This window comes from Manduca sexta, chromosome 26 (assembly GCF_014839805.1).
Source record: "Manduca sexta isolate Smith_Timp_Sample1 chromosome 26, JHU_Msex_v1.0, whole genome shotgun sequence".
NCBI classification, from domain to species: domain Eukaryota; kingdom Metazoa; phylum Arthropoda; class Insecta; order Lepidoptera; family Sphingidae; genus Manduca; species Manduca sexta.
Window position 1 is genome coordinate 8644481 of NC_051140.1, and position 27189 is coordinate 8671669.

The following is a 27189-nucleotide window of genomic DNA, read 5'->3' on the forward strand; positions in this document are numbered from 1 at the left end:
CCTTTGAAATACAGCCTCAATTTACATAATAAGAATAAAAAAGTCTATATATATAGCATATTCTTCATCCAAAAACCGTCGAGAAAATGTCTTTTATGCCATAGGTATTTAAAACATCATGCTTCCATCCTCTGTACAGAAATGCATGGACTATCTAAAAATCATTTTTGTATCAATAGTTTTAGGTCGATATCAAAAAAATCATCTTAATATTAAAGATTGTATGATACGAGTTTGTTAAAGAAAATTGACGTAAAACACATTCTTGATAATAACAATAGTCAATGATATCACAGATTCAACTATTCCAAAACCTCAATTTATCTTTTTAAAATCCTCAGTACACATAAAATTCTAGAGCCTTGGGTATTTACAGGCGGCGGTAAGCATTTCTCTTTAGGCGATCCAATTGTTCGTTCACCATTATTATCATAAAAGTAAAGAAGAACTTTTTCAATTTTGTTCTCCGATTTAGAAACGAGCTATAAACGGGATGTAATTTGTATATAAAAAGTTTCAATCAAGACGTATTTATAGACATTAGTGTATTAGCAACAGATCCTTTTAATACCGATCAGATTGCTATTTAAATTTTCTTATCTGTAACTGTATACACGACGATTCCGTTTTAATTAAACTGGGCAATTAATCAATGTAAACTTCGCAAGTAAACAATAACAATATTAAGGCCCGCAAGACTGATCAACTTGGTAACGACTGGGCTAAGATATTTGGAAACTTTTCAGCAATTTGGTCCTTCGAGCCTAATTTCCTACGCCGTACTTAATTTTTTACGTTTTTAGTGAAGTGGCCAATTAAATTTTAAATATTAACTTTCTTTATACATATTATATTTTTTTACTGGTAATTTTCGTTAGAGACATTGTTACTCAGATTTAAATCGTCCTTTACATGAAAAGAAAAATTATGAAAATAGCTTTTAAAAGTAGAAATTATGGAAATTGGGTTACCAATTATTATCGATGACAATCACAAAGCAAATGCTTGTATTAGGTTGTATTCGTTATTCCAAAAATCATAACTCATATTATTTCTCTTTTGAACTGCCTTACATTAGCACAAAAAAAAAACCAAACAACCTCATAACAAAACATAAAGGAACAAAGCGAAAGCACTGCATATTGATATCACGACAGCCGATGGCATTGTACCCTGGTACCGATGTTCGACAAGGTATCTCTTACATATTCTTACATACTTATCAGAAATTAGGTCTGTCCGTGCATGCAAAAGGTCGCAATTGTTATTCAAGTCGGCAAAGCCGAGTGGAGCCGAAAATTGCCGAGCGACCCCGAGGCTTCCGCTTTGCAATCCCTTCGTAGCACGAACGCTCGGTGATGCCAGACGAGCCGATACCTACCCAATTGAGGGACTATAAAAGTCACGGGAGAATATAAGAGAGGAGGGGGCCGAATGCTTTTGTGGATTTTTCATAGGAAGTAATTGACGTTCCAAAAAAACCACACCGAGTATTGGTTATCTAGAACTGTTTTACATACAAAATCGGATAGAATTTTATAGTCGCATATTCTATATTTTTCTTTGGGGAGGAGTTTTCTCGGAAACCCCATTATTATAAATTTTTGAACTCAATATCGAGGTATTACAAAGCAGACATCTGGCAATACTGCGGACGATAGAAACCCACTCGTGATAATAAAGGAAACAGCCCAAACCATTGTTGCGGTGTGTTCTTGATAGATGAAAAATATCGTCTTTAGCAACAGTGGCCCAATTTATTGGATTCCTTTGTTTGCCAATATTAGAATAAAGTAAATAGGCAATCGTCTTGATGTCTACCTACGTCAATTGCAGATAGGTCTAATGTATTGTATTGTTTCAGAATACAATGAAGTATCTTTAGTATGAGATGATTTATATGTTTCGGTTCATGGCGCAATAGGTTGATATTATTCGTATTTATGTTTCCCTAGCATGCCAATTATACTTTTGATTGTAGGAAATATTTCCTGCAGATATATAGCAACGGTATATTATTTATTCCTTTTGAATGAACAATCTTAATAAAACTTCATAATAAAAAGTTTCGGACTATTCTTAGGTAAGGTTTCGTAGTCGCTACAAGTAAAATAAAAATTTCGTAGTGCAGAATGTTGTTTTTTTTTAATTTTGATCGACTATCGAGCAACATAATTAGCTCCATAAGTCAGATTATTGTAAATAGTAATTTTAATCAGTGTGCTAATTGCAACCATTCCTTGCATTTTAGTTGACCCATAGTATCTGAAACAAGCATAAAACTAAAATATCCTATTTAGACACGAGTATTTTAAAAACAATATTAAAAAAATTATATTATTAAAACAACTCCTTGGTTAGGTATTAATTTCTTTCATCCATACCTAACTACCTACCTAACTTTGATTTTATTTCCTATAAATGCAAATATATGTTCCCAAACTACAATACACAAAATCTCTACGCTTTAAAGATCGCAGCACTAAATATATCTTTATTTGACCTTAGAAGTTTAAAAAACGAGCGCAAAGTTTTAAACTAACTTGTGCAATATACGAGACATTTTGATACGTTTTTTCCACTTCTGGAAACGAGCCATTGTTGCAAGCTATGGCTTAACATGAAAATGTGTGCGAAAAACGTCTTTGTAAGCAGATTCTAAGTTGATTCCATATGTAATTTGTTGATATAAAATTTGGCACGAACAACGAATAAAAATAAGCAACAAACAATTTTTGCGATGTTTTGCTTACATGCTGTATTTTTTATCATGATACAAATTTGATTTTATATTCGACTTACACCACGTTGTTTTTATTTAATGCTTTGTTTATGAACGAAATTGCGGTCGTTTAAGTACCTACCGACCGCTTAATAATAGGTTAGCAAACAACCTTTTTTTAAATACATGTATCATAAATATTTTTTATCCTAAATCTATCGGGATAGGAATTTTTAAAATTCACGCAATAATAAGTAACTTATAAAGTTTTGAAATTTGGTGGAAAGGGAAGCTGTCAAATTACAGTAATATTGACGTGTGATATCACCTAGTACCATCGGCCATAACGCTGCGTGAGTGAGAAAAGGACATCGCTTTTTCCCCACCACGCCTCCACTTTTGCTCTCAACAATATTTCAAATAAGAATACTTACTTTTCAACCAATTTTGATGCTGATTTCGTCGAGGAATTTCTTTTTCATATTATTTTATGTTACATATAAAATAATAAACTAAACCAAACACAGGAAATTACACTATTATAACCTACTGACTATCCACTATTATCCCGCTTGTAAATCGTTTCTTTGTCGTATAATTCGGTATAACCTAAAGAGACGTACAAGTAATTTTCTAACTACAAGAGACAAATAATTTTATCAAAAACTGAAAACATTTTAACCGACTTTAAAAAAGGGAGGAGGTTATCAATTCGACGTGATTTTTTTTTGTATGTTTGTTACCTCAGAACTCGCTCATTTATGAACCGATTTGGAAAATACTTTTTTTTATTCGAAAGAATATCTTTTCAGATTTGGTCCCATAAATTTTTTTTCAAGATCGCTTCAGTAGTTTGGTTTTAAAACTAAAAAAACTAGAATAATTATGTCGTCCAAGAAAATGCAATCGCGAATTTGGCTTTCCTGTGACGTTTTTAGTTATTAACCGACTTCAAAAAAAGGAGGAGGTTATCATTTCGACGTGAATTTTTTTTCTTACCTCATTTTCTAGTTTGCTAACCAATGACCGTCATCAATCGCCCTAAATTGATCAATATGCACTCTTGGGATACAGTGGGAATTTGTAGCTTAATGACCTTCGATCCTGCAAGTGACGCGTCCCGCCCACGATTCAGGCTCTCAATCGACCTTGATGTAGACGAAGTCTATAATATCTCACGGTGTTGATGCTTCTCACTGACCAAATTACTTGATTTATAATGAGTCGTATTTATAATATAATAAATTTTGAGATTGCCCACTTAAATCTTTAACCATCAGTGGATGGGACTTGTATTCGAAGTGTGATTCATTGGTCTTTTTAACCGACTTCAAAAAAGAGAGGAGGTTATAAATTCGACTTGTATTTTTTAGAAATAATCGAAATAAAAAAGAAAGTTTCAAACTAAAGAAAAAGTAAATTGATGTTGTCGACTATGTTTAAAATTACCTTAAACTGAATGTTCCGTACTTTTATTAAATTCAATATTCAATAGTATGAAACGACATACGTAATGAGTATTCATTATAAGTTATGTCGTATACTGCTAGGCACTCTTGTATACTCAACGATTTTCAGTAAATACAGAACGTACTCCTAACAACGTAGCTAATAATGATAAAATTCTTCGTAAATATAAGAAAGTCTGAAGAGACGTACCTCAATTAGTTCTCTTTTAAATTAATTCTACATGTCTGTGCGTGGCAGTGTCTTCATTAGGCATGTTTGTGATATATACTGCTATTTTAAATGTAAATATTTCGGCGGTTGAGCTTGGGAAATTTTTTGGTAAACGCGGCCACAGACAAAATACTTACCCGAAGGCTTCAATAATTATGAATTTGATTATTATTATATCCAATTGATCGTCATTATATCCAACGAAGCGCATAATTTATTTTACGCAATATCCGTAACTATTTTACCGAATTTAAAATAATTTCTTTCAATACACAAACGAATTTATAAATATTTTTTGAATTCGTTATTAAATATTACAGCGTATAAAAATGCCTTTGTGGTATACATTTTAAAAATATTCTCTTGCATCTTATGAGACGACAAATTGAATTTTTCAGCGGCCATAAATTCCAATTCCCGTTGAATACCAAACAAAATAAGTCATTTCACTTGAATATCAAGTAATGGATACGTTTTTCATAATAAAAAATTTGTGCTCTTCAAATTAAATCATAAAGAAATTTTGAATGAAGTGACGAGACTGCCATTGCGTGCAATTTACTTTGAAAATATTAGAATATTTTATAATCTTAGAAAAAACTTTGTACTCCTTTTTAATCACATTTCGCGTACGGAGCAATGTGAGATTTGGCATGATTAAAGTTCATAGAGTAGCAGTTCAAAAAAAATAAATTATATGTGTAATGTGGTTATGAATATTTTTCAATTTATCATTACCAATAAAGGGAATTTATACGTTAAACTTGTAATAACAGAACACAGTTTTCATCGTACAGGTGTCACGTATTTACTCAACTAGGAAAAACAGCTAAGCCGAACTGATAAATTCAATTTACCTTTTGGATCCTATTTTAGCCCATTTACGTCAATACGTGTCATTGTTACCAATACTGATTCAGCTGACTTGACCAATTCAGTATAATTTATTTACATTTCTATTTCTAGTACCTCTACGTATTTGGACAACAAAAATATTGTTTACTAGGTAAATAGATTTTCCAACTTTATATTTTCTGGAGATGAAATGGAGCTTATATTCTAAGAGATCTCTAGTAATACATCGGTGAAAACTACATTCATTGTAGTAGGTTTTCCGTGATGCGTGTTCAAACGAACAGATAGACAAAAAATCTAAAAACTTGTTTTGGTTTCTGTAGCTTTAATAGAGACCCCTCTCACCTCGCCTCTATTGATTTTTCTTCAATATCTACAACGTACAGATATCGTCTTATAATAATAATAATAATTTGAACATGAATATTATTTTCTTTTAACTTAAATTATGAAAAGATGTTAAATCTGTGTTTCGTAATAAAAATCGCTTCTTAGTCTCGTGATATACCTACTAATATAATATTCTATCTGTAGACTAGGGAGTCATCTGTCCTAGGTTCGATGCTGATCTTACATATCTAGCTAGGGAAAATTGCTGCAGAAGGGGTTTCCAGGCAAGCGGCAAGTTTATATAAATTGAACCAAATCCTTTCACAAAATACTTGGAAAAATAAAACCCCGCTCTCACACTTAAGTCAAATGAAGGAATGTGGAGAAAAAGTAAAGATCTTTATTTCCTTGATCTTTCTTATACAAGCTAAAGCCTCAATCTTTGAAGAGCAATGAAGAAAAAGACAAACAATCCGCTCCATGACCACGAACGCTGCAGTCTTCGAAAAGTCGGGAGAAAATTATAATACTAGAATCGCGATTAAATCCGTTAAATAGTTTTATTTCAAAAGACAGAAGTACAATAACACGCATACGATTCGTCTAACTAATTTAATTTCACTATCATGATGAAAGGCGGCTTATCATGATTAAAGGCAACTTACGTAAGTTGTTCAAATGGAAAAGTTCTACAAATTTCATTGTCCGTCTTCGATGATTGAATCTAGGAGTTTCCGGTTTCCGACCCAAGTACACTAACAAGAGACACTAATAGTAAAGGATTTTCCCTAACAAAAATGCTTTATTGATAATTTTCTATTCTGTTTAAGATTTTATTTTTTATTTTCTATTATAGGTTAGTTTAACATGAAAATTTAAAGGTTTATACTGCTTTCGAATTTGAGGTACAGATGTAAACATTTTATCATTTCGGATTTACTCTTATTCAATCTTGTTTGCAGATAATGGCTTTACTAAATTCCATGTTATTAGACCACTTAAATGGAATTCAAACAGATTAAAATGAAATCACCACAGCCCAAATTCCGCTACACTGCCTGTTTCATTTAACCGCAGCGGGTTGTGGTTGTTTTTATGGTAACGTAAAATTATTTCGCGAGCCGGGTATTAACATAGTATTAAAGTATAGAATATAAGCACACTGAACTGTTGAACTAGTAAAAAAATGCCTGCTTTAAAGTAAACTTCGAACAACGAATTGGGATCAATAAAACGAAACGTGTCTAAATATTTGGATACCGTAGACCGTACAGTCATTTCTATTTCCTATAGAGAAAACTTGTACATAGACTATTACGTTATAAGTATATTATTATAAAGTAAACACAGTAATCACGCTAGTTAAGTCTTCAAATTCGGTTCACAGTACTTGCAAACTGATGCTTGGTAGCAGAGATAAACAATGCACACCCAACATCTACGACATCTGTTGTATTCGAGAAAAAACGTTTCCTTTGGTATTTTAAGCCACTCATGTAAATACATAATCGGAATGTGAAATAAAGACTATGTAATCAGATTATTGTAATAATTAACGTCTGTGGCACAAACTAACATTTGTCTTCGATATTTATTAGGTCATAAACCATGTTCTAAGCTAATTTATATGTACTCTACGTCGATAACTATAAGCGTATATACTACTACTACATTGTAGAATGTGGTATAAAAAATATCTATTAGTATAAGTATATGTCTTATATTGAAATGTACTTATATATTTTTTTTTGTTTGGCAAGACTTATTAAAGAATAACAATTAAATCAATTCTAAGTTGTCCTTCCTTGAAATATCAATATTACAGCGTTTTGTGCAAGAACATAATACATGGTTGTACTTTTATTAATAAACCGTTGTATGCATTTTGCAAAAGTCAATAAGCAAAAAGGCTGTGCATTTTTTTCTGTTCTTTGATTAATTAAATTACGTACTACGGTTTTTTTTTTATGTTTATAGTATTAAAAGTAAACTACACTATTTATGTAGTTAAGGATTAGCAAATTGTAAAAGATAGTTCGATAGTTCTATAAGTTGGTAGAGAAGTGGTTGGATAATTTTTTTGTATACAATATGGGTATTGGGTAGGTCGCCCCGACTGGGGTAACATTATCGCGCTAACAAATTTAAAGTAAAAGCTTTGTGTTTACTCTGTTGGGTGAAATTCGGTCTTATTTCAGCACAGCCATGTTTTGGCATTATCGCCGTTCAAGAACAGTGGAGATATTTTGTAATCAGATGACTCAATTGCGCGTTCATTGTCCTATGTAATATATCAGAAGACTTATTTAGTTATTTATTTAAACAGCCAACAAAACATACACCTTACATAGTTTTTTTTAACAATTCAGTAAGTAATCGCTGCAGTGCTGTTTTAATTACAGGCTATCACAGCATGAACATATTAATACATAACAATAATCAATTGGCTGCACCATAAGTTATGACAGAAAATCTATAACTACCACGCTTTGCCATTCACTCCTAATCTTTCAGATGGTACTGACGTTTTTGATGGTACCGTTCTTCAAAAGGTCCCCTTATAGGAACTCATTGTTATCCGTCTGTCTGTCTGTCAAGACCTTTTTGCTCAGAAACGGGTGGAGGTATCATGTTGAAATTCATATCATATACTCGGGTCTCTTTAACGTCAGTCAACGCAATTAAATTATATCACTGTTTAAGTCCCATATTTTAGTTCATACATCGCACTATTGCTAAGCGTTGCTTTTGCCTCTGCCTTGCAGTTTAATTATACATTTACAAAAGCCAATATTTTTACAATCACATGATTGTTCGGAAAAGTTGGACATCTAAATTCAAAAGATCTTTATTTTATGACTATTTTAAAAGATGTATCGGATATAAAAATCCTTGACATAAAGCCCAAAGTAAATTGTTTCTATCCCAAACACTTTTAGCCTGCTGACGGGTACTGGCATTGACAAAGCCTTTTCCACATGTCTTATTATTCATACAATTTATATCCTTTACCTCAAGATACAAAAACTTGACAGCCGTAACATGTTCCGTCCACGAAAACATTTCAATATGGCTTCAAGTCTCAGACTGATACACGTGTTAGTACAATTATTTTTATTCCAGTAAACTGTTGTGAATAATTAAAAGTCGGCCTCGGTGTAGACGTGAAGAATACAATTAATGATACATAGAGCTTGTTACACATGTTTCAAGTAAATTTTATTTGACATTCATCGTATTAAAGAGTTAATGTAGAGTTCTCATTTTATAATCATTTATGTGGGAGTATGCTCCCAAAGTCATACTCTAATCTATGGATTAGAGTATGACTTTAATGTTTATTATCTTATTTATGTGGCGAGCATTTCCTCAACATTTGTATACTACCTTAGTAATTATGTATAAAGTAATAAATCTCATTTTATTTGTATTTATTTTTATTTTCGATATTACAATGAATTTAACTCGTACAAAATTCAACTGATAACCAAATAGGTGTCAAGGGGAAACGCAATCAACGTTTAGTCAAGAAACATTATACTATTTGCGCATAGTCAAAAATTCTACTGTCAATATTAATAACACAATGAGAATTACTATGAAAAGAGCGTTTCACAACAGTTTATTTAATTTAATACAGGAATTGATTCAAAAAATACCTTTCATGTCATTATAAAATGTTCCTATTTATTTTCCAATTTTACCAGATAAAGGCATTCTTTTTATAAAAATATTACTTGGCCGATGTAACTTATGTCTTCATTTCAAGCATAGCATCGTAGAGATTATTAATACGCTTACAAAAAGGTTCTGGTATAAACGAAAAATTTGGGACTAAATCGTAAAATATGTTTCAAGAACTAATTTTGTAAATCGTAAACAAAAATTACATGCAAGACACCAATCAGTTCAAATTGTACTTTACAGTTCGTTTATTCCTGAAGGGGTATGCAGGCATAACTGATGCTCCCACTTTGCCTATAGCCTATAGTCTAATCAGGCATAAATTCCAGTCTCCAGTCTGATACCTGAGCAGAAAAATCCAATATCACTTTGTTCGACTCGGGAATTGAACCCGAGACCCTAGCACTGCAATCGTACCGTAATAAAACCACGGCTCCGGGGCAGTTTTCTAGGAAAATCGTATTAGTAGAAAAAGTGTTGATATATAAAACGAAAGAGAAAAAATTACGTTAAATTATAATTTACAGTTACTACAATGTACTTTAATTAAAAGTACAACACTTTTCTAGAAAATAATGTGTATTCTTTGTGAATTACGCTTGCCTTAACGGTGAGTAAACCTGCATAGCTGATAAATTCTCCAAGAATCTTGAAAGTATGTGAAGTTTACCAATCCGTACTAGGCCAAAGTTGCGGACTAAAACTAATCCCTCTCGATAGTACAGGAGGTCCGTGCCTAACAGTGGGACAATATATAAAACAGGGCTGATATTATTATTATACAACACTTTATATTGTGTCACTGGAATTAGTTCTTAATCACTGTACATTACAAAAGATGGAATTACTTCATCGAAATCACACAAACGTCCACACATAGAGTACTTTTAGCTGTTTTTAGTGTATTTTTTACTACTAGAATAAATCAAAAGATATTTACTGTAATCCTCTTGGCTGCTCTGTGTTGACCCTTATTATGTTTGTTTATAATCCATGTAGCAGGGAATAGAAAAATGTTTATTATGGTACGTACAGCTCGTGGAATTCTTCACAGAGAAAACACTAACTTAAAGTAGTTTAACAAATGTATATAAGAAGGTCAAGATCTGTCAACAATTAAAGTCTGATTTTGAATGACTTCTTTAAGTCCTGATCACATAAAAAAAATGCATAAAAAGTTTTAAACTGAATACGGGATTCAAAGGATACATACAGCAAGGATCAAAACTGAAGATCAAAATTCACCGACATTGCTTCGTCAAAGAAAAAAACACCTTTTGTACAAATAGCAGTGATGTTAGCTCATACATGTAGATAAATGATTGCCTGTTACTTAAGCCACAGGATTAATACGAGGAACAATATATGAGTGTCGAGCGATTATGTGTGATTTGAGTCCATTAAAAACAATTATTTCCTGTCAAGGTATGACTAGTGATGTGGTGTGGTTTCCCTTCCAGATCAAGATCAGCCATATTTAAGGAAAGCTAAGTTAAAATAAAATTCAGACATAAAAAACCACCGTTTTCAATAAACGATCCCATGCGCTTTTTTCAATCTATCGGTAAAATCGACCAATCATAACAAACCATTTTTTGATTTGGTTTATTCTCAGGATCGGATCAAAGAATAAGATTAAGATCGTTTATTGAAAAAGGGTTATTAGTCAAGTCGGAAACCGCATACTCAAAACAAAATACCCAAAGAACAATACATCGATAGCTCCTAAGTAAACTGTCGTATCTGAAAAAATAGCGATACTCACATCTTTAACGTTTCGTTATCTAGGTACTGTTTACTACCATACCCATTAAAAAAAGTTGGTAAATGATTTTTAATGAAATTTTTTTTCTTTTATTATTTTTTTAATTAAATGGGTTTGGTAGTAAGCCGTAATTTGATATCGAAACGCTAAAAAGTTAAATTCGCAATTTTTTCAAATACGATAGCTTACTTAGGAGCCACCGACATTATTATACGTCTCTATTCTCCAGTACTTTGGGCCGTATATAACAAAGAAGGAAAACAGAAGTTCTTCTTTAATCAAGACACGACACGTAAATACTAACTCACTGCTAAGCCCGCGGTTTATTACGCTACACTGCGTCAACATTTTTGTGACGTGATTAGATCTAATCTTTTAAGCCTTACGCTTACTTACTTAAGGCACACATTAAGCCAGCGTCGTATTAGATGATCTCTGTTCAAAAGTACTAGAACACTGACTAGAGACCAAGCTAGAGCTTTGATAAGATTATAATTGGCCAGTAATATAGCGTATGTTCAAAGGAATTTTTGGCATCAAAACCTTAAAAAAGTATGAATGATATGTATAAGAAAAAAGAATATCATTATTGCGATAAAGTATTGTCCTTAATTTGTGGACTGGGATATTATGAGATACATCATTATGGGGGTGTCAGGGTGCTGTAATGGCGATGAATCTTGGCGTGTATAAATGGTTCTTTAGAAACACATTATGAAAAGGACAACGTAAGCAAAACCTCATATTTCATTTATCGTGAAGACGTTACTTGGCGTGGTACAAAACATATTATGATTTATGAACATCATAATTAGTACACATTTTCTTGTTTTAACGACAGCTACCCTGTATAAATAATGAGTAATCACCGTAGTACGAACTATGTACTGATAATGTTGCCTAAAAAAACACAAATTTTCTTACTAATAAAAGTTTTTTATTTATTTATCACTACCTATTGTTCACGGCTTCGCCCTCTTGCTTTCCCGCTGCAAAAGTCCCTAAAACACTGCACGACGCCAGCGTCATCTATTTAGAAAATCTGATTAAATATCTCATTATTTCCCATGGCAGCATTACCGGGATAGAAAGCAGCCTATGTGTTAATCCAGAACGTGGTCTGCCTGTTTGCCAAATTTCATTAAAATCCTTTCAATTGTTACTGCATTAACTTCTAACAAACATCCTAGCATTTTTAACAAACATTCGCAATTATAACATGAGTTAGAAGTTAGGTAAGATAAGATTATACTACACCGAATTATGCCTGTCAGCGTGAATGTACCTTTTACAAAAATAGACTCTAAGACATAATTCTGCATTGCAGGAATTTCACCATGTAATGTGGTATTTCGACTATTTTGGACTATTTACTAGCAAACATAGTCTATATTTACTTATGCTCAAACTAACCAAATGCGGACTAATGAATACTAGTATTTTGGCTAAGCACGTATATCTTATTTTTGTATATTCTACGTGGAGTCGACGTAACATGTTTTTATTTATGATGTACAAAGGTTTCTGAATACTAATGCCAACGGCCTACCTGTCATAAGCCTACTGGAAAAATTAGAACGTACGTGGTATATGGACTCATAGCGTATCTGAAATTATTTAGAGAATCATACTTGTTTCTAATTACAAAGGACTTCCCATTTTATATTAAAACTCATTAATGAACCCTTTGAGAATTAGACACGAATAAGTGGATATCTTGCCTTTATTACAAGATACAATAATCTATATCCGGGCATATAGTAAGGCCTATATTCCGTGACGGTTGTCCAGCTCTTTAGGTTCATTGAGTTATGGTTCTGTCTTGAGATTTGAATTAAATCTCTTCGTTCGTTGCGTGCAACTCGTCCAAAGGTACTTTGCATTGATTTCCATCGGGTATAATACTTTATGGTAAAGTTAGTCACTGACATGTCCATCATATCTCTAATAATTTATTGGTGTTCATCAACTAAATATTTAACTTTTAAAAATCCTTTTTTAACATATACTTGAACTTGAATATTAATTCACTAAAAATATTTTAACACTAATCTATAAATCTCCAAATAATACAATGAAATTGCCTTTCACCTTACTATATTCTTAGAACAAAAGTAGGTGCGAATTATGTATAAAAAGAGCCGGAACACCCACGTAATTTACTAACGTCTAAAGCCAGATAGAATTATCGCTAATAAACCGGAACTTTATCCGTTCTCACGACAAATATTCATATTAATCCATACAATAAAATTATGTAATTCAAAGGAAATAGGCAAGGTAATATCCGGAATTAATGTTGGTTGATACTGTGATTTATTAAGGGCAATTCGATACGAAATATAATGTGGCTTAATTCTACTTTTTTGATGAGAAATATTGTGTTGTTATCGTATACTGGTGTTATTTCGTTGTAATATTATTTTTGCGTTCAAACAAGTATATTAAGTATATAACAAAGTATGTAATTTGGTTCATATTATTAGGTCTTTATGAAAAACGGGGTCATTGTAATATACGATCTAGAACGTAACATGTTTTAAACGCTATTATATCCGAAACTAATAACTGTAAGGTAATAAATATTATGCTGTTAAATAGACTTTATGATACCTAATTATAAGAAATTAGGCTAGTGGTAAAATTATACTTTACAATCTAACAAGATATTTAAAAAAATGTATTTTATTGATGCGTGATACGAAACAAATGACTTGCGTAATGTATACTTATTGCTACTTTAACAAATTGCTATTTCTTTATCCCCTCTTTACTCTGCAAATTGCGAAGTAAATACCTAATATTATTCTAGTTTCAAGTTCTAAGATTATGTTGTAATAATTTAAAATATTTAAATATTTATAAAATTCAAGAAAATTACCAAACCAAACATACAAACACTAATCTTCTGTAGATGTATTTAATTGTCTAGTTATAAAAATTAATATAGTGTGTAACAATTAAATTATATGCCTGAATACATCGATCGTATTTTCTAAATAGAAATGCAGACATAACATTTGTGGTTGATAAACTCATATATCAGTTCGAAATGTGAGTACACTATTAAGTTAACTCCACTCTAGCTTATGTGTCTCTGCCTGCCTTAAAGTCCATATATATAAACAAAATGCCTTTAATCTAATGACAAAATACCTCCGCTCCCGGTTTTGCTCGCGTGAAAAAGTTTTGCCGGGATATCAGTCCCTCTAAATATTAGGGATAGAAAGTTGATTAGTTTTTTCGTTCGGATTGACTGATAGCGACGGGGGCTTTGCTTCATAATATGTAAGGATTATTGAAATACAATGTTTTATTTACATAACATTTTGAGAACTATACGATACATAACCTTGTGCTATTTTACTTGAAATCAATTTAAATCAGTCGAAAGCAAATTTAAATGCACTATAATATTTTATAAAGAGTAAATATATTCGTAGGGGCTACATTAACAGGTTATGCGTGCTAATGGATTATAAATTTGTTTGTAAAGTGAATTTATTGTAGTAATTGAACTATTTATATGCTTAACGAAATACTACTTACCTACTTTCTTATCAACCGAAAGAATTGGAACCTGTTGAAATGTACGCGGTGCTCTACCTAGCCTTTAAATGTAAGTATAAACAAATACAATGAAAAATACCGCATTCGTAGTTGTAATAAATTAGTTTTTTCGAGGTTAGGTCAGATTTTATTGACTACAGTCTTTTTAAATGGATTTAGACAATTGAAGTATGGTTATCGGAACTCTAAGGTGGATTAAAACGATACCAGGCCTGGTTTTTTTTTGTTTAAGTTTACAATATTGTTTTTACTAATACAATATAGTAGTAATGGAAACAAACGTTTGGTTGGATACTTTCTCATGCCTTATACATATCTTTTTTACCGAGAAAGAGACGTATATCTATACATATGCACTATATATAGTGCACCCACTTATCGTGTTTATTCCCTCCCATATGATTTGGGCGAGCCTATTAATATGTATTTTCCTTATATTCAAATACTTTAAGTCTTTAATCTATTAACTAAATTGTATAAATATGTAATTCCGAGATCAATATAAGTGGGTATAATATAAAAAATACCAAAACATCAAAATTCTAATACTCGACACACCACAAAAATAAGGTCAGGAGGATACTGGATTGACTTGTAATCAATGTAACGACATTATAAACAAGACAATAAAATGGAAGCTAGTAAAACCTCAAGAAATGTGTCAGCCCACAAATATTTTTATTACATGTAATAGCTGTTAACTGTATCAATAAATAACAATCTGTACATAAAATGATGTTTCAGAATCTATAGGGAGATTAGATTTTATCCCTGATGAGTCAAAGCTAGTTTATAGGATTGTTTACAATATTCGACATTAGTGGTACACATGTTAGACGTTATTGGATAATACCGATAGATGTTGTATAGTTCGAAAGGTACTCGACCAAAAATATTATATCGATGTAATAAATTATCTATTGAAACCGGTAATCGAACCTTATACGTGGGCTGGTTAGGCCAAAGTAATGAATTAAAATTATGTTATTTCATTACTTGGACTACATTACGGTGGGGCCAATTCAGGCTCCAAAGGTCAGGGAGCGATCTCTGATGAAAGCTTGTAGGTGCCCGTCCCGTGATATGATAGGGGGCGAGCCTTTAGCAATATCGGGCACAAATTCCAGACTCCGGGCTAATACTGAGCAGAAAAACCCAAATAACACTACCCGACCCGGGTCTCGAATCCAGGACCTCAGAGCGCTGCCGTACCGCGCATGCAGTACAACTACGCCACCGAGGCAGTTTGTCATAATATAGATATTTATTCATTTACTCTTTTTTGCACACGAGTACAACAATTTAAAGAAAAAAAAAACAATAACTACAAATGGTGGTCTTACCGCTCTAGGCAATATCTTCCAGACAATCATGGGATGGATATAAGAAAATGATAAAGAGGGCAATCTAATGAATAGAATAATAATATGGTTAATAAAAAGGAATAATGAATAAAAATATTTCAATTGATTAACAATAATGTACACACACCCAAAACATACATAGATAACAGTAGGTAAGTATATATTTTTATGAAGTCACACTGCAAAAAAGTTAAGACGACTATTTGATGGAAATAATTCCAAGTACCCGACAAGAAAATTATATTTATATTGACTCTTGCAGCAATGGTAATGGAAAAACCTTATATTCTATGATAATACAAATCGTTACAAATAGTTTATTAGATAATAATAAACACTGACAACGTTTCTAATTTCAAAGAAGATAAGAATGGAAATAATATCCCTTATCATTTGTGTTTTTGTGAAGGAATACGGCTAATTTCGTTCGCCTTGCTAATGACTCAATCGCGGAATCGTTTAGGGAACACTGATTAATTAACAATAGAAGTAATATCTCTTATTTTCTAACATTATAAATGCAATTTCGTGAAAATGTTTGGATGTTTATTAGAAGTTAATTCAGAAACAATCTGATTTGGATCGATTTTGGCTCATGGGTGGACTTGGAAGTAAAGGATCGAAATCAGAAACAATCTGATTTCGATGAAATTTGGCACTTGGGTGGACTATATCTTGGCTTTACATAGGCTGCTTTTTATCCTGAAAATTTTCTCCCATGGGAAATATGGCGCTTTTAGGAACTTTTGTCAAGCGGGAAAGGATTTCCACGCGGGCGAAGCCGCGACCACCGTCTAGTTTATAATAATTTGACTGAGCTTTAATACGGATACATAAATTAGGATTCAATTTAATGGAATTAATGTATTGAAGAGAAGGATTTAAACCATTTTGATTGTATGATTATTATCAATTGTATTAAAATAATTTATTTACAATAAAAATAAATGTCGTTTAGAAAATGAAATAGTGCGTAAGTTTTTATTGACACTATGTTTTAGTTTTAAATAATGAAGAGTAACTGATTTTGAGTGCCTATGTTTAATGTATAATTTTGAGCAAATTATTTATTTTATTTTTTATTTATTCTCGAATTATAACAATATATTATAATTTTAAGCATTTTATTATTACAAACGAATATCATACAATAGTCAATACCAGCATCCTAAAAAAACTATACAAGAATTCGTAATGAAATCAAACAAATCACCTGACCTGGCAGTTCGATTATTACCTACAATTTATAGGCCAATTATTTTTATTACTGATGCCCAAAAACATATTTTTTACAAGTCTGGTGAAATTGCCACATCTCCGGCAATTTCAGGACCTGCCAGTACTTGACGGGAGGTAATGCGGTTTTTTATGTGGAAATTATGGAAAACTGGCGGGAGGCCAGCCTGAATGACCGTCGCCGCCGTCGATTCTTAGACGATATTACTGATTTACGGATTTCGTCTGGTACTTTTAAGAACCGTTTATTAGGGATTGATATGTTTTACTCGATTTTTTGCATAAAATTTGCAATGTTTTGTTATGGTCCGTCTTTCCGTATTAGTACTAGTGAAAAAATATTTTTTTTACATATTATTTTGAATTGTCGATTTTTGCGGCATAGTAATGGTTATAAAAAAAGGAAGGGGATTTGATGATCTTTTGACTTTTTGAGATATACATTCCAAAATCATACTATATTCGAGTCATGATCACTACAGGGAAATCAAGAATCATTATTAATTTTAATATTTTAAATCCATTCGTTAAATAAACCGAGGACTCAAACTTACTGCTTGAACTATATTCGGCAGTTCCAACTACAACATACAAGGTTAGATAACTGTTTGAGAAAATTAAATTGGTTTCCATTGGCAGCTGGCAGGCATATTGGCGCTGAGGTGTGATAGAAATGGGGTGACAAGAAAAACAAAAGAAAATCTAAACTCTTAATGTCGTAGACTAAAAGATCGGTCCCGATGAATATCGCTGTGGAATATTGATCAGACAAACTAGAATTTGTAGGTTTAAGGACCTGTTTCACATCTTCTGGGCAAATGCTACACGTCATGTAAATATATAAGCCGGACAAATACAAAAGTCAATCTGGAATCTATGTTTCCAAATAAATGGTAATAAAATGAGTATGATAAATGTCAAATAAAACTTATTTGAAACTTGTGAAACAGCTTCATTTTGAAATTATATTTCACTTAGCAATAATATTTTTGAATAATTTTGAAGTTTGGTCATAAAGTCACATAACGTTCGCTTGAAAACTATTCAATCCCGAATACTGTTACTCTATTATTTCTATAGAAAATATCTATCGGATTTTACTTAAATGAACGACACAAAAACTCCAATATAACATTAGACATTGATTGATAGTTCCTAGTAACTAGCACGAACGTGAAGAATGTCAACATAATGCGATGGTGTTATTACAACGTTAATAAATCTATGTGTTTCTTTCGTTTCAGTCTGTTAAAGGATCGTGATTAACGAACTTTAATAAGCGTTCAAAAATGCCGAGCGTTGACAACATAAATTAAATTAACATTAATTTTAACTTAACGCGTTATTACTGAATAAAGTTTTTATTTAAGGTTGAAACAGTTCTGAAAAGAAATTAAATCACTCTCCCTTTTCGCTTAAATTATAATGCAATGATTATTAATCATTTTTAGCGGCAATAGAACCGTAAAAGTCAAACTGCCGACATAAAATTACATTATTAATAAGTTCCGCCGATTCGAATTGTTCAACTTAATGTCGTTACTTACAAAAATGTGTCCTTTGAGAACTTTTTTAATTTTCCGTTAACACTCGAAAAGTTAATATTTATAACACTACACTTATTAACAAGTTATAAACACAATAAAAGCAAAAAATATAGTTTATGTGTTCAACTTTTTGAGAAATCGAGATCGTAATACCGGTTCACGAGCTCGGCAGGCGACCACCCCGCGCGAGAGCTAGCTTTAGAATCTGTTGGGTTCTCTTGACTGAAAACAGAGTCGATGTGACGCACGCATTGTGAAGTCCTTTGCGCTTTAAGGCACGTGCTGGGATTCCGGGCGTTTTTAAAGTTAGAAGCATAAACGTACTGTTTAATAAGTAATTTTTTTTTTATCAATAAACAAACGAAGTTTTTTTAAGTTTATGTTGATGAGTTAACATCTCTTGATGCTGACAAATCATTAGTTTGAATGAACAGGTACAATATAAGAATCATGATTGCTTGTATCAAAGAAAGGTGATTGAAGGGGATATAATTTTAAGATATTTTTTTTTTATCAAAATCAAAACCAAGTTGCATATTCGAATCTCGCACCGAGGTTTCCGTTCAATCTTGTACCTAAGGTATCTAAGTATTATTATGTGAGTTCAAATTTGAGAAATTTAAGTTTGCCGTTTGATTCACCATTATTGCATCAACCGCAAATAATAAGTTTACAATAGTAAATTCGCTTTTTTTGCAACTAGGTACGTAATTTTTAGATCGCGTTTACTTAAAATTTTGATTTTTTCCCAGCTGAAAGAAACCTAGACTCGAGTATTTGTTAAAATTTTTAACTTGATTTATATCTCAGGAACGCGTAGAGACGCGTTTCTGTGAAAAATTGTCTTAACTGAAATCTTCAATGAAACCAAATACTCGCATTAACTTCTGCTAGCGCTTATGCCAAAATCATAGAAGAATATTATCTTATAAAATTCCAATATTATCCCAATATAAAATCCCAAAATTTACTTCTTTAATCATTTTGTAGTTAAGTGCAATATCGCGCGTGAATGAGTATATGTCGGAATGAAAGTGTATTGTGGTACTGCTGCGGTGAATTCGATTCGAGTGGTAGTAGTGGCATCAGGGTGGGTAAAATTAAAATAACATTTTCTTGAGATATATTTCGTTCAAAACTTAATTTTTTTATTTTACATATACAGTTTGAGTGGGTTATTGCAAAGTGTTATTTCCAAAAATATTAAAATATGGTTTCATTTAGTAACGCAATATCAAAATGACCCTATATATACAAAATTATATTTATAGTATTACTCTACTTATTATACTACAAAAAGCATATGTGTACAAATTACAATATATTTAAACCCAATGAGCTGGATATTCCTAAATTTCATCCTAAGAATAGACAATTACTTTCATGAAATTTTAGGTTAAGATCTACACCTTAATAACGAAATGAAAAGTAAAGCTTAGGGTTCCCTTGTTGCGAGACAAAATTAGATATTCAAACAAGATATTTTAATAAGGCAAGGGTACGTAATTTCGCAAACGTTCACAACTATACGAGTACAACATTTGATGTTCTTACGATGTACAAACATAATGGGCTTCCCGGAAATGTGTTTCATATTTTGTACAAAGTTTATAAAGGCGCTCTTCTCAGGAACACGGGCCAACAGTATTTTTAGAAACGATCAATTCGAAATTTATAATACACATGGAAAATGCTTGCCATTATATTTCTGCAATATGTTATTGTTTGGTAAATATCGTGACAAAAATGCTACACAAAATTGATTTCGGGCATCTCCTAAAGTACTAATAATTAGTTTGCAACCAACAGTTTTAGAGAAATAGTATCTATAATAAAAAATATTTAGGTAGTTTAAAAAAACGTAAAATTTGTATTTCAAAGATGGATAAAGTTTTCTATAAATTAGCAAGTTCAAAAACAAATGTCAACTTTCTTTTTATAAGGCACGTCAAAGTGCCGTCCCTACACCTGGGCCCTTATTCTGTATGATAGTGTAAACGCGTAACACAGCCGTGTCATGTTATCTTAGAGAAATGTGCGTGGAATGGTATTCTGTAAGTCAAATTTCTATAGTCCTAAACATGACGCGTTGTGTTACGTGCTTGTTACGCACTGTTAAAATAACGTGCGGGATAGAGAATAAGGCCCCTGATGTTAATTAGAGTGAGGTCCAATAGAATATCGACTTACGAGAGATGATTACCTCTCGACAGTCGACACAATTATGCCGGCTTGCAGAAACGGATATAACCTGATCCCGGAACGCGACACACTAAATATACGCATATCTAAGTGTATTGAATTTTTTTATATGTCGAGAGCTGTCAAGTCACTCGGATGGTGACTAAAGGGATGTATACGTGTTAATAAATAATGTAAAGAAATTTAAAAATAGCCAATAAAACAAATATTTTGTAAGCTAATTCTAACGCGTTAATAAAATCTCATGGACGTTATATTTATAACCATAAGTATGCTATTCCTATAACTCATGATTGTTCCGACAGTGAGAAGTATGTACTACCCACATAATATATTGTATTCATAACAAATTCCTTTCTATTTTATTGAGTTTTGTATGATCGTAAAGTTGAACACACTGGCGTCCACTATTATCAATGTAATTTAAATCTGCTACTCAAACCGAACTAAAGCCTAGACCTTTCTATTACAGTACACAATTTCGAAGAATAATTAGTGTGTTCTTCACGCTTTGTGGAATGGCCCCCTTTATGGATGTAATTAACTTCAAGGAATCCGATATAAACGAACCGGCGGCTTAACCCGTCAGCCGTGCGACCGTAATCACAGATTAGAAGTGGCCTGACGGACCCTATCGATACAGAATCGCCTCATTTTCACTATGGAGATCAAATAAATTCGGCTCTGCATGAAATTAATCCGTAACCCTCAAATAATATTAGCCTTTTGATGTAAGGGACTGAATAATAATTTAACGGCCATTCTGATGGAGTGTGTTCGAAGTTTAATTTTTATGAATTCTTTGTGCGGTTTCGTTGATTCAAATGTTTTGCTTTTATAACAAAAATGGAAAATTTAATTGAAAACATGCCCTATTTTTAATTAACATTAATAAATAAAGTTATACAAAAATATTTTTCTGTCGTTTAGAAAAAAATAATAACTATAACTAACTACAAAACCAATTTAAAATTTTCTTTACTAATAGGCAATTACTACCAACTACTCCCGATTTCTATAGGATACTTTTTACTTTGGAAAAAAATGTATCCCGGAAAAACTTCATAAGGGATGAGCCGCAGACAAAAGCTATGTATCAAATAAACTAATGATGACGATGTATATTCAAATAATGCGTCAGATATTTTTGTATGTAATTTTTTAACCTACTACATTCACAAACAAACATTAAGCTATGTTGAGGCATCACTATGCCTTAAGTAGTGTTAGTTCTCTGACTGTACTCTCCAGGGAGTAACTTCGCTTCATCGTTAAAATTTAGAGTCGTCCCTGAGTGCAAATATGCTCTATTGGTGTATAATAACCATTGGAAATTGTAGACACATTGCATGGTCTAAAAATTTAACGAACGTTGTCTGGTTTTTATGATTCCATATTTTGTATGCTTTGTACATGTATTTAAATAAATATTTTCAAATAATTATATACTTAATTTTTGTGTGTTTATAAAATAATTAACAAAAGTCTTCATTTTATGAAAGTTTAAGATTATTTAAACAGGTAGTTAAACTCCTCTCTTCGATGTTTATCACCCGTTTTCCATTATTTTTTGGTACGTTTGCATTTTAGTTATTATTTCATCTTAAATTCGAAAAATATTCAATATTTTAATGCCATCTGGGCTTAGATACAAGGCGATAAGCATTGACCAGTAAATTGATTGGTTCCAAGTTCAATTCTCCGCATTTCTTCATAAATATTCCATTAAAAGCATTGAATAGAGATCTGACTCGTGTCCGTTGACCATGAGCTTGGCCTTCATCACGGGACGGAAATACCATTCGAATGGACTACATCGCCAGGGAATCGCCACATCGTTTGCAAATTAAGTTGTTAATTTACGAAATGCACTCTGACGATTAGGCGCGTTTTTACTGACCAGGCGTGGGCCGATGCCTCGTTAGGATAATGAATGAGAACATGTTTTTATACAACAGTAATGTGGTGTGATTACTTCCTCGCAAATCGACACCTGGCATGCCGTGACATAACTATAGGACAGCTAGACTGGCAGCATTCTACGAGCCTCCGCTTCGAGACTCCCGAAATATTGTTACCTGTTTTTTGTGTACCGGCGCCTAAAAAAAGGTCACGGATAAAATCTATGTCTAAGGTATGTACAGATTTTTCATGTTAGGAGAGCCCCATTCAATTAATTAGATCCTTTACGTTGTGGTTACACCAATGTGGCACGTATGCCTAACCATATACTCGGGCTTGTTTATTTATTTATTTTATATACAGAAAAGTATATAGGCGGACTTAATGCACGAAGTATTTTCTACCAGTCGACCTTAGGGTGGTGCAGAGATAAACAAGTTATGGTTATATTTTTTATTTGTTTTTATTGCTTAGAATGACGAGACGAGCTTGCCGTTTGCCTTATAGTAAGCGTTACGACCACCCATAAACACTAACCAAACACCTTGAATAACAAAGTATTGTTTGGTATTCCACTGCGCTCGCCATCCCGAGACACGGGATGTTAAGTCATATTATGTCCAGTAGTTATGCCACTTCGCGTCATAAAATACCACAATAAAGTCTAAAAACTACTTCATAAAGTAATTTACACCAACTGTATATCTGGATTTTGCCTACAAGCACTGAAAACAACGAATAACAAAGACTTAGTGCTTTAAAGTACAATTAGTGCATAATTAATATGTACTTCCTGCAACTTTGTAAACGGCATACAAAAGGCGCTGTGGTACTGAAATCTTAACTTAATGGGGTTAATTGTGGCTTCTACATTATAATACGTTACGAGATTTAGTCGAAATATTCAAGCGCTAACGCTCTGGCATTATATAAATTAAGAATTGTTAATATTATAATAAACTTTTAACAATCCTATTCTTAATCCTTAAAAAAAATATTTTCCTTGCTTTACAGTTATAGTCATTTTGATTTTATTTTGCTTTTGATGTAGGATCTAAAATAACACTCAATTACTCTTTTATACTGTACCTATCTAAGCCTACTTAGTTCAAAAAAAGACTTGAATGCCTTGGAAAACACACACACACAGCATCATCACGCATTTATCCTCGATGGGGTATGCAGAGGCGCAACCAGGGCACCCACTTTTCGCCAAGTGTGTTCCATCCCATGGTGTGATATGGGGCGAGCCTATCGCCATATCGGGCTCAAATTCCAGACTCCGGGCTGATGCTGTGCAGAAAAACCCAAATATCACTTTGCCCGACACGGGATTCGAACCCAGGACCTCAGAGTGCTCTCGTACTGCGTGCGCATGTAGTACAACTACGCGACCGAGGCACTCAAAACTTGGTAAAACAGATACTACTTAGTGAATAAGGCGATAATCCTGGCACCTAACCGGCCTGTAACAAGAAAAAAATTGTGTTGGAATACATATAGAATAACTATCTTTATCAGAGATTATGATAGATTACACTATTTGTTATATAAAGGTAATAATCGGATACATGTGAAACCTTTAATCCAGTTGTTTATAGTTGTGTCGATTATGATCCTATTGATATTAAATGTTATTTTATTACTAGACTAGCTATTGCCCGTGACTCCGCCTGTGTTGAAAAGTTTTTTTTGCTATGAAAGTCCCACGTTATACTTGATATATATTTTATTTTTTTTATTTAAATTATAACATGAAACCTATACGCGTTACAAAAAAAAGTTCATGACAGAGAGATAATTCAGTTATTTAATACATTTTCTCTTTTTTTATACGTGCAAGGCAAAGTGATCCCTAAAGCTAAGTGGAGTGGGGTCAAAATGTCGACTGACGAGAGAAAATTACCTCATGACAATCGACACAATTATGTCGGCCTGTTGGATATACATGGGCTGATTCCTGAACAAGACACTTACGTGGCGGGTTTTAACACATTGTACACGGTGGTCGCTATTCGACCGGATATAAAATATATCCTACGACTAGCAGTTTCTTACTTACTTTGTTCTTCTTCTTCCTTATTTTGTAATATTATTATCATGATTTACCTAAAAAGAATTGGATTTTATGCAAAAATATACCGATGGTATAATTATGGTTATAAAGATATTTTTATATTTAGAAACGGGGAAAAATTAAAAATTCTGCAGAATAAAAATCATTATCTTGGATCGTAGATAGAACCTAAATTAGGCAATAAAGTGTAAATGTTTGAGTAACTGAGGAAATATAACAACGATCATTTTCACTGTATCCGACATAGTAAAATTTAATGGCAACAGGTGAAGTGCCATAAAAGTTTAAAAGGTGTAAAACCTTATCAAATTCGAAAGGTACCTGTATAATTCTGGCGCCCATACTTTTGGCAGGTCTTGTAATATTTGACAGTTTATACTCCAATGCGTTTTATGGTATTATTTTCGGTATAATGTCTTATAGCTATACGTTCCTCGTTTTATATCGAACTCCGAGCTATTTAGGGGTCAAGGTCAGTCAAGGGGAAGGGTCACGTTATGGGGGATATAAAAACTTCGCATCCTCAATATAAGGCTTTGTGCATATTATGAGAAATATCTGCTGGTACTGCAGAATATTTTATCATGTTGCCTCAATATTTTATATCATAACCTATTGAACATAAGGCTTATTTTGTTTGTTTTATAACTGTATGATAAAAAGCTTTTACAAATAGGTCAAATAAAAAATAGTTTGCACACGCGATCGCATGTTAACAATTTGTTCAGTTTGTGTGTTTTTATCTCTAATATATCCACACATTAGTGATCTAGTCGAAATCGTTTGAGTTTTTTCTATTGCAAAAACATACGCGTAGGTATATGTGGCTTTGAAATATGTGTTCGATTCGGTGATAGAGTCGGCTTATATCACATCATGGTGTAGATTGTGGAATTAAGCGAATTGGCCATTTACAACCTTAAAGACTAGAAAATGTATGGAAATATGTTTTATACATTGTATGATGCTGCGAATAGCGAAAACTATTTCCTAGTCGCCGAATTATGAATAAGTTATTTCTTAATGCAGTAAGACGTTTTTATTCTCTTTTTATACAAAGCAAAGTGCAAATCTACCTGATTGTTATTAGAGTGGGGTCCAATAGAGTGTCGATTGATGAGGCACAATTATGCCGGCCTATTGGAACTGGATAAACGCAGACGTATCCACATTTTTTATTGTTTACATAGCAGTACCAATACTTTCTCTGTACTTAATAAATTTCATTCGCAACTGTTTCATACATTATGTTAACGTCACATAATATTCCACGCTTCATCGAGCTTTATAGCAATTTAGCCCTTGAGTAATAACGGCCGACGGATCAATTTAGGCAAGCAATTAATTGCAATACACAGAGATCATTAATCCTTCTTATGCGTATTATTTCGTTTATAATATTACGTTTTATTCGCGGCTCTAATAAAACCTTTTTCTAGAATAAAATCTCTATTGTGTTATAACTTTCTTTTTGTAATTCAAATCAGTATCAAAGGCCAAATTCGTGTGTTTCTACCTCTTAAAATATTTAACATAATAAATACACGAAAAAGTGAGTGAAAATATTGCTCGATTCGAAAATCGATCCGTTGAGCTCCCAGTCTCCGATCATTACGAGCTTCCGATTGGCCAAGCAGGTGACAATAACTATTTTTAAAGTATTCAGATAATTTAATTATTAAAACATACCTTTAAAATTCTCCAATTATGAGAAAGTCTATTAGTATTATCAATTTATCAAAATTCTAACAAATTTCATTCCCTAATATAGGGGCCATTGTTTATAGAGCTAAAAGTAACTTAAAACTAACAAATGACATGTGTTTAGAAACTAATCCTGCGATAGGAAACAAATAAACTGCTGGAAACCTATTCTCAAAAAAAAAATATTTAAAAGCTGCGACAAGAAATAAATAACAGCTTTTTAGCAGCAGAACCCTTTCTCAAGCTTGCATAAATATATCTAAAGTGAAAATAATAAGTGATTTGTTTTATGATTTTTTACAATATTCATTGATTAACGTTGTTTGTAAGCGTTACTTGTCGAGGAATAATATATAATAGCAGCGTTGCATTATACAGGGTCATTTTGACATTGCGTTAATAAATTAAACATTATACTCGTCTTTACCTCTGCTAACATTGTGCCGAAAACCATCCATAAACAAATAATATTTTCACCAAAAGTCTTATAGTTTAGAACCATATGGTGAGTGCGTGTATTTCTCTGAAGTAATAATAAAGGCATACGGTCA

The 27189-nt window shown here is 32.5% G+C and overlaps 1 protein-coding gene across 1 annotated transcript in view; it reads right to left on the reverse strand.

Moving 5' to 3' along the window:
* LOC115445677 (cardioacceleratory peptide receptor) overlaps nt 1-18963 on the reverse strand; it is a 47787-nt gene extending 28824 nt beyond the window's left edge. The window contains exon 1 of the mRNA XM_030172043.2: nt 18754-18963. The gene's annotated coding sequence lies outside the window, so the exon portion shown is untranslated. The remainder of the gene's footprint in view (nt 1-18753) is intronic.
* Nucleotides 18964-27189: the final 8226 nt, after the last annotated feature.